Source organism: Octopus sinensis, linkage group LG17 (genome assembly GCF_006345805.1).
Source record: "Octopus sinensis linkage group LG17, ASM634580v1, whole genome shotgun sequence".
NCBI classification, from domain to species: Eukaryota; Metazoa; Mollusca; class Cephalopoda; order Octopoda; family Octopodidae; genus Octopus; species Octopus sinensis.
Window position 1 is genome coordinate 50680141 of NC_043013.1, and position 12685 is coordinate 50692825.

Here is a 12685-nt window from a genome sequence, read left to right on the forward strand (position 1 = left end):
TGTGTGTACAGATTATGCCTCTACATTTATGCTTAAACAGTCATACACACACATGATCATACAGTCATACACACACACAAATACAGACATACATACATGCATATGCAGTCAAACATGCAATGTCATACATACAAACATACATGCATACACAGTTGTACACACACATTCATTTTTGTGTATATTTTTATATAAACAATCTGTTATGTTACTTTTTTTTACACATTATATTTTATCAATTTTCTACAAGAAATTTATTTCCATAGATTTTTGTATATTTTTTCTTTCGTTGAATTTATCTATATTTGTTTTTTTTTGTTCATTATAACATTTGTCTAATTATTAATTTCAATAAGTTCTCATCTTCAAATATTGGCCTAAGTTACATACGTGCATGTATATCTATACCATTTATCATTAGGTGCCTTACCCATTTGCTGGGCACACACACATCATCATCATTTTGTTTAACGTCAGCTTTCCATGCTAGCATGGGTTGGACGATTTGACTGAGGACTGGCGAACCAGATGGCTGCACCAGGCTCCAATCTGATCTGGCAGAGTTTCTACAGCTGGATGCCCTTCCTAACGCCAACCACTCTGAGAGTGTAGTGGGTGCTTTTACGAGGGCCGGTCTGGCAGTACTGGCAACAGCCATGCTCAAGTGGTGTTATTTTACATGCCACCTGCACAGGAGCCAGTCCAGAGGCACTGGCATCGACCTCGGTCGAATGTTTTTCACATGCCACCAGCACAAGTGCCAATAAGGTGATGCTGGTAATGATTACATTTGAATGGTACTTTTTACGTGCCACTGGCATGGAAGCCAGTCAGCTGCTCTGGCAGTGATCACGTACGGATGGTGCTCTTAGCACTCCACTGGCACGGGTGCCAGTCATCAAATTTGAAAATTTTATTTGATTTCGATTTCACTTGCCTCAACAGGTCTTCACAAGCAGAGTTTAGTGTCCAGTCAAGGAAAGGTATGCATATGTGGGCTGGTTACACCTCTGGCATAGGCCACAAGGTTATGGTCTCACTTGGCATGCCACGTCTTCTCACGCACTGCATATCTCCAAAGGTCTTGGTCACTAGTCATTGCCTAATGTTCGAAGGTTGTGCTTCACCCCTTCATCTCAGGTCTTCCTGGGTCTACCTCTTCCACAGGTTCCCTCAACCGCTAGGCTGTGGCACTTTTTCATACAGCTATCCTCATCCGTTCTCACCACATGACCATACCAGTGCAGACGTCTCTCTTGCACACCACGTCTAATGCTTCTTAGCATCAGAAGTGGTGTGATGCTAAGTATTAGATGTTCTATATTCTTTTACTTGTTTCAGTCATTTTGACGGCAGGTCATGCTGGAGTATCGCCTTTAATTGAACAAATCGACCCCAGGGCTTATTCTTATACACACACTTATATATATATATACACACACACTTATATTTATATATATACATATATACGACAGGCTTCTTTCAGTTTCCGTCTACCAAATCCACTCACAAGGCATTGGTCGGCCCGGGGCTATAGCAGAAGACACTTGCCCAAGATGCCACGCAGTGGGACTGAACCCGGAACCATGTGGCTGGTTAGCAAGCTACTTACCACACAGCCACTCCTGCGCCTATATATATATATATATATAATAACTGTAATTAAATATTTTTTTATTAATAATAATAATATAGGCTCGCTCCAATTAAAGCGAGTAATCTAAACATTACTGAAAAAGTAAAATACATTGACCCCAGTTTTCAGCTGCTACTTGCTTTGTCAACCCCAAAAAGATGAAAGGCAAAGTTGACCTTGGTTGAACTAAAACATTGGAAGAAATACATGAGAATTTTATCTGATGCCCTTGATGTTTCTACCAGCTTAATAATAATAATAATAATAGTAATAATAATAATAATAATAATAATAATAATGATAATAATAATATTAATAATAATAATAATAATAATAATAATATTAATAATAACAATAATTATAATAATGATAATAATCCTTTCTGCTAAAGGCACAAGGCCTGTAATTTTGGGTTAGGGGACTAGTTGATTACTTTGACCCCAGTACTTGACTGATACTTAATTTATCGACTCCGAAAGGATAAAAGGCTAAGTTGACCTTGGCGGAATTTGAACTCAGGTTCTAAAGGATTGGAAGAAATGCGTGTTAGAATTTTGTCTGACACCCTTGGTGATTCTGCCAACTTGCTGCCTTAATAATAATAATGATAATGATGATGATAATACTAATGATAATAATAGATTTTGTTTAATTTTTTTGCTTTAGTTTACTTTGATTTTTTTATATGCACCTTATTTTCAGAATTTATATTTTGATAACAATAATAACAATAAAGATTATAAATACTGATAATGATAATTGTATTAGCAGTAATAATAAAATCAACGATCATAGTAATAATAATGATATGGTGGTGATAAAATTAATGATTATAATAATAATAATAATAATAATAATTACGATAAGGATGATAGTAATAATGGTGATGATAATAATAATAAAAATAATAATAATAATGATAATAATGATGGTGATAAGGATGAAGATAATCATGATGATGACAAGTTAGCCTTAAAGATAAAATTCTGAGAAAACAGCAAGAACGAAAGAAATGTGTCCATAAAAAAAGTGTTTAAATTTGCACTAGATGTGCACTTAGGTTAGTTTCAGACTCTTCTGCTTCTCACAGACCCCGCCCCCCGCTCCAATGTTTTTTTTTTATGTGTTTTAATTGGTGCTGTTTGATGCCATTGTATGTTTTCCTGTACCTTTTCAACTTCAATCATAAATAAATCATCCTCTTGAAAACATGCCAAAAGTCCCTTAACGAAACTATTTGTTTATTTGTGTTATCACGATCATAAGTAAAACACCTTATTAAAGAGATTTCGACTAGTTTTATTTATTTCTTGGCACTGGAATCGGTACAAGAGGATTCAGTAAATACCAAAGTGTTTAGACCAAATTCTAACACTTCCTTTTTTTTTTTTTTTTTGCTTTAAAACTCTTTTTTGATAAATTTTTAATATTTTATGATTTAAAAATTAAGAAATATTTGTTGTTGTTTATTTTATATTTGTATGGATTGGATAAATCCAGATATTTCCAGCTACTTTGTAAATATGTTTTCTCCAAATCTTAACTCTCTACTCTTTTACTCTTTTACTTGTTTCAGTCATTTGACTGTGGCCATGCTGGAGCACCGCCTAACTGATTTTTTTTATTTTTATTTTTTTCAATCTTTAAAAATCAATTTTAATATTTTATTATTTTAAAATTAATTTTTGCATTTTATTAATTTTATTATTTTTAAATTGGGAGAAATCAATGAGCTGGCAGAATCGTTAGCATGCAGCACAATAATTAACCCGTTTTTACATTCATCATCATCATCATCCTCATCTTTGTTGTTGAACGCCTGCTTTCCCTGCTGGCATGGGTTGGACGGTTTGACAGAGGGCTGGCAAGCCAGAAGGCTGCACCAGGCACCGATCTGATCTGGCAAAGTTTCTACAGCTGGATGCCCTTCCTGATGCCAACCACTCCGAGAGATGAATGAATAATAATAGATGAGTTGTACACTCATCCATTATTATTCATTCACACTCTCTCTCTCTCTCTCTCTCCTCTCTCTCTCTCTCTACATATATATATATATATATATATATATATATATATATATATATTGTTGTTGGCATCCTTTTTGTCTCGGAGACAATGGAGTTGTGCATAAGGTAGTCTAGTCCGGCTTTTACATTTCATGTCCGTAGGAGTGGCTGTGTGGTAAGTAGCTTGCTAACCAACCACATGGTTCCGGGTTCAGCCCACTGCGTGGCATCTTGGGCAAGTGTCTTCTGCTATAGCCCCAGGCCGACCAATGCCTTGTGAGTGGATTTGGTAGACGGAAACTGAAAGAAGCCTGTCGTATATATGTATATATATATATATATATATATATAATATATATGTATGTGTGTGTGTTTGTGTGTCTGTGTTTGTCCCCCTAGCATTGCTTGACAACCGATGCTGGTGTGTTTATGTCCCCGTCACTTAGAGGTTCGGCAAAAGGGACCGATAGAATAAGTACTGGGCTTACAAAAGAATAAGTCCCGGGTCGAGTTGCTTGATTAAAGGCGGTGCTCCAGCATGGCCGCAGTCAAATGACTGAAACATGTAAAAGAGTAAAGAGTAAGAGTATATATATATATATATATTATATATATATATATATATATATCTGTTTACGTATTTATTGGCTAATCTCATTCCTTTACTTGTACCACTTAAACACATGTTTGTTATCATTTAATAAATAGATGTAATGGAATGTTTACTGGCTGACATTTGTCAATTTTATATCCTCTCCATTTTCTTATTTGCCTTATAAATCCTGGGTAGATTTCCAATTTACCCCCATCCATACATAATATTCAATTGCAATATTGCCATGCAATTGTAAGCACTTGCTTAAAGATACGTAGGTACACACCCAGTAGTATATTGGATATTTGATATCCCTTAGATGGTTTCTTAACCTCTAACTCATACAGACATTTATATATATATATATTTCTTTTATCTTTTTCTTTTTTCTTTTACTTGTTTCAGTCATTTGACTGTGGCCATGCTGGAGCACCGCCTTTAGTCGAGCAAATCGACCCAGGGACTTATTCTTTGTAAGCCCAGTACTTATTCTATCGGTCTCTTTTGCCGAACCGCTAAGTGACGGGGACGTAAACACACCAGCATCGGATGTCAAGCAATGCTAGGGGGACAAACACAGACACACAAACACATACACACACACATACATACATATACATATATATACGACAGGCTTCTTTCAGTTTCCGTCTACCAAATCCACTCACAAGGCTTTGGTCGGCCCGGGGCTATAGCAGAAGACACTTGCCCAAGATGCCACGCAGTGGGACTGAACCCGGAACCATGTGGTTGGTTAGCAAGCTACTTACCACACATCCATACATATATATATGTACACATATGTACATATATATATATATTTGCATATACATTGCATACATGTAAATTTATACACACACGTATGTATCTGTATATGTGCACATATATAAACATTTAAATATATATACATACGCATATATATATATATATATATATATATATATATATATATATATGTATGTGTGTGTGTTTGTGTGTCTGTGTTTGTCCCCCTAGCATTGCTTGACAACCGATGCGTATGTATATATAAAGAAATGTTATATATCTATATATGTTTATAGAAATATAATGTATGTATATATATATATATATATATATATATTGTGTGTGTGTTGTGTGTATGTATGTATATATGTGCGTATGTATGTATATATGTGCGTGTATGTTTATATATATGTATATAAAAAATATACATGTATACACACACACATATATACATACATACATATATATATATAATATATATATATATATATATATATATATATATATATATGTGCATACGTACATACATATATATATATGCATACATACATATATATGCATGCATACATACATACATACATACATTTATTTATTTATATATCCGTTTAAGCATTGCAACTGAAAGCTCAGCTGTTTTCACAATTTCTCTATTGCATTAAGTATGTCTCTTGGTGGACAGGAAGCGATCATGTGCTCAGTTGAACTCAAGCTATCTCATGCATGTACATTCATTAACGTTTTTACACTCTCCAAACACAAACAACTTATTATGTGCATCGCTGTTGGTGTCATGAAATACGAAAGACAAAAGAATTGCGGAAGTGAATTTCTATGTCTGTTTGTACGTTTGGTTTGTGGATTATTATAGACGAGAATGCATCTTCTTGGTGTTGCTGCTGTTTGAATTCGGTTTGTAATTCTGTATGTATTTAAGGTATTGGCATGGCTGTGTGGTTAACAAGTTTGCTACTCAACCACATGGTTTAGGGTTCAGTCCCATTGCATGGCACCCACCCCAATCAAGGCTTTGTGAGTGGATTTGACAGAAACTGAAAACTCTTCTGTATGTATGTGTGTGTGTGTGTGTGTGTGTTTATGTGTATATATATATATATATATATGTGTGTGTGTGTGTGTATATTTATATATATGTGTGTGTGTATATATGTGTGTGTGTGTGTGTGTGTATATGTATAACTTTTTAAGTTCAATACAGAGGAAATAATTCATGAGAAAAAAATAATTCATTAAAAAATAATTTGCAAAGATACCACTGACTCTGTTATTATCTAGTGTAACAATTTAAAAATGATAATAACAGAATCAATAATATAAGCGATTGCAGACCCCAAAAGAGACATTAAATAGCTGAAGGATTAAAATTAATCAAAGTACATACTAAGTATATCTACTTGCTGGAAATAACAGTCAAAACTCTTATTTTGGTGATTCAAATAAAAGTTTTGACTGTTATTTCCAGCAGGTAGACATACTTAGTATATCCTTTGATTAATTCTAATCCTTCAGCTATCACTTTTTAAGGTTTTCTCTACAGATTTCCACTGTAGGACACAGTATTGGCTTCAACCACAGCCTCCAGATGACTTTTGAATTTCCTGCAACTCTTTCATTTAACCCTTTCGTTACCAAACTACCCAAAGCCGCCCAAAAAACATTTTGGTTAATGTGACCAAACCGCCCAAACCTGCCCGAATTTACCTATTCATATTTAAATGAGAATATCAGAGCAAATCTCTTTAGTACATTCGTGAAAACTCGTATTATACTTCGTAAACAGTTCAACTACAGTTTTGTACAATAATCGAAGTGTAATTTTAATTCCGTGAATTTTGGGAGATTTTTTTCCGAAATTTGTTCCTATTGTGTTTTCAAAATTTGTAATTCTGACAAAAAATGGATACGAATTTCATTATATCAAGCAGCGAGTCAGAATTCGAAGGATTTTCTACTGAAGACCTTCATAAATCTAACTCTATGACTGAAAAAAAAAGCACGAGGTATTTGATAATGAATCTGATGTTTCATTTTCCGAAAGTGAAAACAGTGAATTCGAGATCTCCGACAGTGATAAAGAAAATGAATTGGCACCTGAATGGAGTGAAAATTTAAAAACTGTTTCTTTCGGTGATTTTTCTGAAGAAACTGGACCAAGCCACAGACTTTCCCAGGAGAGTAAAGCCTTAGACTATTTCTATTTACTTCGAATGAGCCTATTTGAAATCATTACGGCGGAAACAAACCGTTACGCTAAACGTAAACAAAGCGAAAGAAAGGATAGTTTGTGGTTTCCCACAACCTTAAATGAAATTTAGACTATTTTGCCATAAATATTATTATGGGTATCAGAAAGTTACCCAGAATAACAAATTCTATCGTAAAATTTTCTTGTATACCCAATTGAATATTAGCTAATAACCCATTTTCTATAGCAATGTTTGAACAAAATTTTAATAATTTTATATTTTGTTGAATTTACCTGTATCTACCTGCAATTAGAGTCACTTTGTGACAAAATTTATAGTATAGAATTGGTTGAGAATATTTCATTAAATTATCTTCCAAAAATCAGATTAATATATCGATAAATAAAAAAGTTATAGTTGTTTAATGAAACCAGACTAAATTTATGATTACGTTAGAAATTAATTGAAACACATAAGGGGTGTATTTTGGTCAGAAATATGGTAACGAAAGGGTTAAGTTGGTGAATGATGCCATAATCCTTGCCTTCAGTTCATGTTTGGTGTTACAAGGAGTTTTGTTAGTCTCTCACTCAACTGCGCCCCACACATAATAATCAAGGGGATTGCAGTCTGGGGAGTTGTGTGGCAAGATGTTAAAGGTGGTGTGGTTGCAGAAATTGTCTGACAGCCATGACTGGGTTCTCCTGCTTGTGTGGCTTGGTGCAGAGTCCTGTTGCCAGACACAGGGTCTTCCAGCAGCCACCTTCTTGACCCAGGGCAGCACTACCTCCTCCAGGCACTTGATGTAGGCCTCTGTGTTGAGTCTGAGGTTATGTGGGAAGATGATTGGAGGTATAACATCGCCGTCACTAGGTTTGAAACATCAATGTTGATTCCATTTTTTCTGAGCATCAAACTAATATATCTTATTTATTATTCCCTAGCGCATCTTTTGGTTTTTTTTGACAATTTTGAACCACACACACACACACACACACACATATATATATATATATATATATATATATATACACCATTGCATATACTTGTAGTAAGTGTGTGTGTATACACAAACACACACGCACATAACCAGTATATACAGTTGATTCACAATTAGATTAAAATAGTCATCTATGTATCATACTTAATATATATACATCATTGATATAATGTAGTATTTGTGTGTTTATTTATACACACATACATACATACATATATACACACATACATGCACTGGGAATGTTGGCACAGAAATATTATAAAGCATTGACATCTTTTACCTTCCACACCAGGTGATACAATTAAATGCCATAATATTATTGCATATAATGATGATGATGATGACAATACTGATGAATGTCATAATGCTGGCTGTTGTTGATGATGATCATGACTGCTCTCCTCTCAAGCCAGAATATTTTTATTCTTTTTTTGACATAAAAATAAACCCCGCAGAAAATTACATGATGTCATCCCTTGAGATGAAGGTTGCAAGTCTCAGATATTTCTCCACACACATACAGAATCGTTTATTTTCTTGTGTTCTTTTTTTTTTTTTTACTTAATATATTTGCGTCATTGGTTATTAGCTCCACTTCAATACTAGAATCATGTGTTCTAATGTATATCAACAAATATTTCTTCTCTCTCTCTCTCTCTCTCTCTCTCTCTCTCTCTCTCTCTCTCTCTCTCTCTCTCTCTTCTTTTGTCTCTGATTCTCTCTTTCCACCTCTCTTCTCCTCCCTCCCTCTCTCTCTCTCCATTCAAGCCATACAAGATTTAAATGTTGACATATTGTTTTTTCAATAAGGATTTTAATTATTGCAAGGCTCTTTTCTTCCACAAATTCTCCTTTCTTTATATACGGAATGTTTGTTTTCATAGAACAAAATTAAGATACATCTGAGGGTCTAACCTGTTTTCCTGGTTTTTTTCTCTCCATTTTTCATTCGTTTTTGCTATATTTAATAGCATTCCAATTATTGTTTTATCTCTGTGGTTTACTGACCAAAATAGAATTTTGTTTTCAATTATGTGGTCGTCAACTCTCTCTCTGCCTTCTTTCACTTTCCTCTTATACTTATCAGATGTTTACGTTTTCGAAAATAGCCTCAGATCATGGAAAAACTTCTGAGAGAAATTTCCTCATTCTTAAATGGAACTTACAATAACATTCATTGTGTCTGAAGAGGTTCCATCTTTACCCTTCTACCTTGTTCCTCTGTGACATGTTGTTTGGTCCTGACCATGATTTGATCAAACACGCAAAAGAATCTCACAGCAGAATATTTTTTCTACATCTGCTTCAAATACGATGTAAATCTTTGGCAGATATTCTTTGGTAAAAATTAACTTACTTTTCTCAACAATGCAATCGTTAAAGATTTATTTATCTTAAACATTTCATTTTGTTGCAATTTATAAATTCCTTCTTTAGTTTTCTTTAGAAAACTAAAAGAGGAATTGGTTGGATGCGAAAACCAACCAATGATATTCCACAATCCTGCTTCGCATAACTCTAAGAATTAGATAGAATTTAACAGGACACTGAAACTTGTGAACATGGTGAGAGAAAACAAATTGTAGAAAGAAAAGAAGAACAGGTTTTTGAAAAGCAGTTGAAAATACAGAGATGAGATGATAATTTGGGTTATGGCCCCGTGTCGGTGGCACGTAAAAGCACCATCCGTTCGTGTCCGTTGCCAGCATCGCCTGGCCCCGTGCCGGTGACACGTAAAAGCACCATCCGTTTGTGGCCGTTCGCCAGCTCTGTCTGGCACCTGTGCGGGTGGCACGTAAAAAGCACCCACTACACTCGCGGAGTGATTGGCGTTAGGAAGGGCATCCAGCCGTAGAAACACTGCCAGATCTGACTGGGCCTGACGAAGCCTTCCAGCTTCACAGACCCCAGTTGACCCGTCCAACCCATGCTAGCATGGAAAACGGACGCTAAACGATGATGATGATGATGATTATAGAATGTGGGTGAGTGAAGGTTAAACTCTCTGGGTTGCATTATTATTTAACCATTTGGCATTTAAACTGGCCATATTTGGCCAAAGTCTTCTGCCTCTTTTATGTTCACACTGGTCAGATCTGACATCTCAAACCCATCCTACAATGTCATTCTAAAAAAATAAGCTATCACATAATTGAAATCTTGAAGCTAAGAGATAATGCATGATTAATTCAAAACAATGTGAATAAAAGAACTTTACACTTGACAGAATAATTTGAATGCTGAAGGGTTAATCAGATTTCTAACATTCTAACCTCTGACCTGGATGTGTTCAAAGTAACTTTAAAATATTTACATTAGAGTTCATTAGATTTATAGTTTTATTTTCCTGTGATTTGAGTAGAGCCAGTTTTTAAGTTGGAGAGACAAAATGACCTGAAACAGTAATCAATATATCAACAGGCAAGGCATAAAAGAAACATGTCAATAATAATGGGAAAAGAAACGTCAATATGATACCGTTTTACTGGTTCCAGCCAGTGGTCTGTCACCATGCTAGGTCACTAGAATTGTTTATAATCATGAAGTCCTTTCATGATATGAAGTCATTGAACAGAAAATCTCGGGAAGATTCTTCTTCTTCTTCTTCTTCTTCCTCCTCTTCTTCCTCCCCTTCTTCCTTCACTTCTTTCTCCTCTTCTTCTTCTCCTTCTTCTTCTTCTTCTTCTTCTTCGTCTTCTTCCTCTTCTTCTTCTTCTTCCTCCTCCTCCTCCTCCTCTTCTTCTTCTTCTTCTTCTTCTTCTTCTTCCTCCTCTTCGTCTTCTTCCTCTTCGTCTTCTTCCTCCTCCTCTTCTTTTTCTTCGTCTTCTCCTTCTTCTTCTTCTTCTTCTTCCTCTTCTTCTTCCTCTTCTTCTTCTTCTCCTTCTTCTTCCTCCTCCTCCTCCTCTTCTTCTTCTTCCTCTTCTTCCTCCTCTTCCTCTTCTTCCTCCTCTTCCTCCTCTTCCTCCTCCTCTTCTTCTTGCAATTATTAACCCTTGTAGCCTTGTTGAGTCTGGCAGAAGCATAAACAACCTTTTACTACAAACTTCATCCATCAAGGGTTAAAGAACTGTCTACAGCAGTATTAATTCTAAGACTTTGTGGAAAGATATGAGGTGACATGACGCGACCCTTGTTACACGCAACCCCTAAATCCATTACATTTGCTAGAAACAGTGAGCGTCATTCTGAGATCTGAAAGATCTGTACATAACCATCTGTCATTTCTTATGTTAGACTTTTTGTTTTGGTTAAAGTTTTTCTCATTAGAGAAGGGCCAAAGAATGCCATGTTCTTGAAGGATTTTAACCTTGTTAAGTAACCATTTGGCATGCTTGGTATGGATCAAATATTGGCTTTGCATTGCTCAGTGGTTAAAGCACCAGGATCACAATCATGAACCAGTGGGTTCAGTTCCTGGATCAGACTGTAGATTGTGTTCTTAAGCAAGACACTTTATTTCACGTTGCTCCAGTTCACTCAGCTGTATTCATTAATCAATTGAAATATTCCTGTCAAAGGCTTCCGGTTCCATCTTAACCTTGCATATAAAAGTTGTGATGTAACTGGTGCCAAGCTGTATCAGCCTTTGTCTTACCCTTGGATAACATCAGTGGCACGGAGAGGGGATGTTGGTATGCATGGGTCATTGCTTGTCTTCCACAAACAACCTTGCCCGGACTTGTGCCTCTGAGGGAAACTTTCTAGGTGCAATCCCATGGTCATTCATGACCGAAGGGGGGAGGGTCTTTACTACCTTTTGAATATGAACTGACCTCTACTCATTCCACACTTGTACCGAATGTCCTTGTGCACCACATTTCTGATTGGTCAAACTGACCCCTGAAATTCTTCAGTGATAACCTGTATTGATTTTCTCTGATCATCATCAATAATGTTTTGAATCTGTTGGATGAATTCTGGTGTCCTTATAGTGTCCAAACATTAGAATGTTTTTTTTTTCTTTCTCTCATTAATCAATTGAAATATTCCCGTCAAAGGCTTCCGGTTCCATCTTAACCTTGCATCTAAAAGATCCTGCGGCATTTTGAAAGTTGGCAATCTATGAACAGCTCTGTTCCACACATGGCAGCAGTGAATGCTTGTCTTTTCATTTCTTGTGTTACCATTTTATCTATTATGGGTTTATCCCAAAGAGATGAAAACCTGTTAATTAATTTGATGAGAGTAATATACTGATAATTAAATGTCCTCAAATGTCCCTTGCACTCTGCATATTTATATAAATATACATATGTAGTATGTGTTTACCTCCTCCATTCCCCACAGCCAATGATTTAGAAGACACATGGCTTAGTGGTCAGGGTATTCAGCTAATGATCGTAAGGTCATGAGTTCAGTTCCCGGCAACACATTGTGTCCTTGAGCAAGACACTTTATTTCATGTTGCTCCAGTCCACTCAGCTGACATAAGTGTGTAGCAGCTGTATTTCAAAAAGGGCATTAATGATAAGTCTGATG

At 35.7% G+C, this 12685-nt stretch overlaps 1 protein-coding gene across 2 annotated transcripts in view; it reads left to right on the top strand.

The window, feature by feature from the left end:
• The window catches only part of LOC115220910 (WW domain-containing oxidoreductase), a 447478-nt gene that overhangs the window by 134984 nt on the left and 299809 nt on the right, over window positions 1-12685 (top strand). The window lies entirely within an intron of this gene.